Genomic DNA, 5,955 nt, shown 5'->3' on the forward strand with positions numbered 1-5,955 from the left:
GGCGCTGCATCTTTCTTACCAGTCGGGTTAATTTTTGTTTTAATTTTTGTTATTTTTTTGCTTCTCCATCTCTGCAAAACATTTGTTTTGGATCAATAAAGATGGAACACATCGAGGAAATGTGAACTGAGGAGGTTTGGCGATACAAACCAGACTAGGCACCCCCACTCACTTGCAATGACACTCCTTGAAGGCAGCAGCCAGACCTGCTTTCGGGGCAGACTGTGTGGAGACGTAAAAAGTGGGGTAAAACAACAACATTTACATCACATTGTATATGACGCAGCAGTTATAGTTGAAGAAAGACATAAGTTGAGACCCTGAATTTTAGGGAGGAAATTGGTTTGGCCTTTGGCTCGGTATAGTAACTTGTTTTGTTTGTATTTTCATATAAAATAGTAACAGAATAGCGCAACAACAATGTTATGAATATACAAGCATCAAGCATGTGTCAGCATGTGAATAAAACGTTAGTTAATGTGTGACAAGAAATGCCAGAAATCCTGTTCACTTCCTGGAACAGGATGACCAAAGCAGGTTATATAGCATCACTGCATGTTTCAGACAGGATGACTCAGCATCAGGCATGCAAACAGCACTTGACGGACACAGATGACTGGCCATGGGTGTAGGTTCCTTGAAAAAACACTTAGAAACACCTGTCTTGACAATGAAAGCTAAAAACAGACAGTAAAAGATTTAAACACCAAACCTACAAAGTATCGTAAACACCAGCATTGAAGTCTATGACTAAGAAATGAGACTTGGAGATCATCAAGGGCAAAATGAAGACGAGTGTTAGGCTCAAGTGAAGCTTGGATGAGTGGCAAACCATCTTCAAGTCCAGTTGCCCTTCTTTTAATTTTTAATTTATTTTTTTTTTTTGGATACTAAGTAGAAAGAAAAATGTGATTTGGTGCAAAAAGAAGTTGACCAATGAGCCTATCCCAGTTGTCATCAGGCGAGAGGCAGGGATAACACAAAGACACAGACAACACAACATTCACACTCATACCTACGGCCAATTTAGAATCACCAGTTAACCAAATGAGCATGTCTTCAGACAGTGGGAGGAAGCCGGAGTACCCGGAGAGAACCCATGCAGACACAGGGAGAACATGCAAACTCCACACAAAAAGGCACCAGTCGGCCCATGGATTCGAACCCTGAACCTTCTTGCTGAGGCATCAGCGCTAATTACCTCGACACTGTGCCAACCATAGGATAAACAGCAATATTGAAAAATTAAAAGCCATAACAAAAAATCTGTTAAGATAATGTATACTCATTATCATTGCTAAATTAGACCGCATGTCTACACTATTTTAAATAAAGACAATAAAACAACCAAATGTTTATAGGATGGATAGTGAGACATTTATTTTTATGGAAACAATAACAATAAAACATTCTAAATCAGATTGCCAAAATTAATAATAACCAAATATGACCAAAGATATTCATACAAGAAAAATCTTAATAGTTCAGAAGGTGTTTGGGAAAAAGTGTCTTCTCAATGACAAGAGAGTGTACAGTATTATAAATTGATGACGTAGCCTGTGGTGGATTTGTTTCATCTCGTCAGGCAGGGTCTTCCTCGGGAAGCAGGAGATGTTTATTTTGGTTCGGTGACCCAAAATTCCGCCCCCCCAGCTGTTTTTTTTGTCCACAGCTCCAAACCCATAAATCAACAGGAAATCATGTGGATGGTTCAGTGGTGTGGTGCACCTCTCGGATGTCATCAACCTTTGTGTGTGTTTGAGACAATAATAGCCGAAGTTCATCGTGTAGGTTGCCTCCCTTCCTGTGCACTGTCTGTGCTTTGTCGGAAGAAGGAAGTTTGTCTGACAATCATTTGATTAATCAGCAGAAACTTGTACAATTTTAAAAGAAAAACAGTTTTTTGAAAGGCTATAAAAATAATTGAGGAGGCAGTAAGGATTGCAATATAAAATGTCAGATTTGTAGAAAATTATTAAACTGGCCACTGAAGACACACAGGGTGTGTTCCTGGGACTGAAAACTAAAGTTACATGAAAAGAAACTAAAATGATTTACCCTTCACAACTAGAATTGTGTTCCTAACTATATGGAGAAAGGTACTTCAACGAGCCATTATTGACCAGCAACTCCAGGCTCAAGGTCCACCCCCATGAACACCTTGATTTTGGAGTTTCTGGCCTTTTTTCACATTTCTTATCACTAAGAAACTTGTGAACCAATGGAGGCAGCTAAATTTGATCTCATTAATAAAAATGTAACAAAAGTTTGTCTTTGTCTAACACAAATATGATAGCTATCATATTGTCCCATGTGTCTTACCCTAAAAATGACTTTAGTATTGTTTTACTAACATCCGTAGTTGGAGTCTTCACAAGTGAGCATCAACATCTTTGTTAGTAGCAACTATCTGGAGAAGTGTGCACATTGTTTAATTGACTCTGGTGGTTGTTCCTGTTAAGTTGTATTGTTGATATGATGATATGATGATGCTCATCAGAATCAGAATCAGAATCAGAATACTTTATTAATCCTTCAAGGAAATTGTTTAAATTCATGCTATGGATGAAATGACTGGGTACCTTGAACTTTCTGTCTTAGTCTCTACAAACTCAACACAATCAAACTTCATGCCTGTGGCCGTCAAACTTTATAACTCCTCCCGCTTAGTCACTCACCTTTAACACTTCAGATGCCGTTAATTTATTTGCAACCTCTTACCTCTGTATTTTGTGAATACTTTGTGAATACTTGTGCAATATTGTTCTTTTACTTTAAATGCATCTTACTTATTTTTATATATTTACTGTACAACTTTTATTTTATTTTATTTTTATTCTATTCTATTCTATTGTATTTGCTCTGTTAACTAGCAACTGTCACTTTATGGGAGCAACAGCAACAAAACAATTTCCTTGAAGGATTAATAAAGTATTCTGATTCTGATTCTGATTCTGATTCTGAACCACCAATTACAACACTCTGAGCATCTTCCAAGTGGGAAAATGTGTGAGCAATTTACCATATTTAATCAATATTGTATTTCTGTGCTGTTTATAAAAGTTGGATATAAACTCCTTCGCCACGCATCACCTCTCACAACAACTACAATCACTTCTGATTACCAAAGGCAGTCGTAATGTGTCCATTTGTACTAAAAAATAAAACAAAGCTCAACCCAGCTTACTTTTCCACCTCTGCACAGCTGTTCAATGAGAACATGTTGTGATGACGTAAATGTTGTATAGCTTCTCAAGAATTTGTCCATTAGCTAAATATCTTTCAATGTCAGAGACTTTGCTTAAAAAAGGCACATGCTGCTGCTTTAAAATTGACAGCTGAAACACTGACAGATCATTAGTCTGATAAACCATTACATTAATTTCAATGTACACTTCAGTGTACTGAAAATACAACACAAAGTGCGCAAAGTGTGCAAAGACCTCATTGTACCTCATCATCCCAATAGATGACTTCGCTCTCAAAATGCAGGCTTACTTACTTACTTGGCTGCTAGAGTTTCATAAAGTAGAATGGGAGGTAAAGCCATCAGGCCCTTCTCCTGTGGAACCAGCTCCCACATTAGGTTGGAGAGGCATACACTCTCTTTATTTTTAAGGTTAGGCTTAAGTCTTTCCTTTTTGACAAGGCTTATAGTTAGGGCTGGCTCATGTTACACTGAACCACCCCTTAGTTATGCTGCTATAGGCCTAGGCTGCTGGGGGATGATGCTCTCTTCTCTCTCACACAAGCACCTATCCTCTAATTTCTTCTCTCTTACTAGTCATGTATTGTATGCTACTGCTGCATAGCATGTTTATAGTGGCCCTTGTGTGTCACATCTTGAGACAGGAGCCTCTCACGGATAATGGGTTGTTAGAGTAACATTCATTAGGGAAGGAGGACAAGAACATTTACAAATCCAGTTGCCTTTCTTTAATGTTTTTGGATATACCTTGACCTGGGTGACTAAGAACCTTCATAGACATATTTCAACAATAAAGCAATTCAAGAACATCATACTAGACATAAATACACATTACAATACAATACACAAGACAAGAAGTACAGGCAGAAGGCAATATATGAAAACACAATGTAAAGAAGAATGCAATTAAACAGAAAACAGAAAAAGAAAAGATTTAATAAAGCATAATAAACAGCAAGATATGAAGAAATTGAAGAGCACTACAATTAAATTCCACAGATTCCACACAAAAACAGAATATGAATATGTAATGGGATTATTGTTTTGACCTGGGATGGATCATGATGTGGCCATTCAAAATAAAATTGTAAGGACACAGCAGGAAACCCGGATGGTCCATACCACATACATCAGCACAGATTAGGCAAACAGCCAACCTTTCATTGATAGGATTATGTAATGACAGGACAATTAATGCCCTTCATATGTACCCATCCACTTATCACATGTTCCTTTACTTCACTTTACAGGGTGTCTCTGCAGAGGTGACGTGATTAGCACATGAATATGCATGTGTTTGCTGTGCGATTAAAGGAATGCTGGCGTGGGATTGGTGAGGCAGTTGAATCATGAGAAAGGACTCTCTGTTTGTTGGTCCACCAGGGCACAGAGACCTCACATTGTGTGTCTGGCCAGCATTGGGTTACTGTATTGTCCATCGTTTTCCCACCTCCCTTTCACTCTCCTGCATAGCCACGCACCAGAGAAGGGGAAGAAAGTGGCTTTTCATGGATGGGTCAGTTGGAGCATGCACAGGAACTCAGAGAAGAGGGGAGTCAGTCAGCTGGCTACAACTGCCTTTCACGATCTTGAGCCATTTCCCAGCAACAAACAACCTGCCTGAATACTACACAGTGACTCATTACCTCCAGCGCCACCATGAAGCAGTGAGGAGGGTGCAAAGGACCAAGCCGAATACAGTCATTAATTGCTGGTTTATTGTTATAGTGTAACTTGCTTTGGTCAGACTTCAAGGTCCTCAAAAGAACATTCCTCGCTAATTCAGGAAGTCAGCTACTGAGCTCAGTGCAGGACATTTTAAAAAGCAAGTGATCCCACTTACATAAGATGAATATATATTGTCTGGAGAAAAAAAAAAATCTTTGCACTTGCATATCACGCTGTGAGAACATACTGTATGTACAGCTCCATCATGCAGACTTCATCCAGCATATACTCATCAAAGTGCTAACAACAGCACCATGCAGGATTTATAAATATTGTGGTCATGAGTCCAAGTCCAACTGACCTTTCACTTCAAGACAGGGTCATGTTTAATATGTTTAAGACAAAAGCCCATATGAATGTCTCCCTCTTATGCTATTTACGACTTGTAAGTAGGAATTTTTGATACAGTCAGATTTCACCCATTGTATTTTGTTTGCTGATGTTTCCATTAGTGGTAGAGGTGGATGATAAGTCAAGTTTTTTTTTTTTTTTTTTGGTATTATGGATATTCCAATATACAGTATATCGAACAACCTCTTCCTTTGCATTTTTGTACGTTAAGTTACCTGGTTGTTAGCTTGCTGAACCGTGAGTTGCGGACAGATGCCTATAGCAGCAGTGTTATCCCAACTTACTGCTGATGTTATGACTTGAATGCCAGATATTTTGTGACCTCACAAGTTCCATTTGAAGGCAGCGTACACTGATGAGGCATAACATTATGACCCTTAGGTCCTATGGGTTGAGGGGCCTCTGTGGCTCAGGCTTATCCCAGTGCATCCCACAGATACTTGATCAGTTTGGAATCTAGTGAATTTGGAGGACAGCTCAACACGTTGTGTTTTTTTGTGTGAGTGTGTGTGCGCCTGTGTCAGGCTGCATCCTGCTGGAGATGGCTGCTGCCATCAAGGAGTGTCATTGCTATAGGGTGGGGGTGCCTGGTCTGGTCTAGGTGGGTGCTACATGTCTAAGTAACATCCACACGAATGAATGCCAGGTCCAAAAGTTTCCCAGCAGAA

The sequence above is a fragment of the Chelon labrosus genome (assembly GCF_963514085.1).
Source record: "Chelon labrosus genome assembly, chromosome: 2".
Lineage (NCBI taxonomy): Eukaryota > Metazoa > Chordata > Actinopteri > Mugiliformes > Mugilidae > Chelon > Chelon labrosus.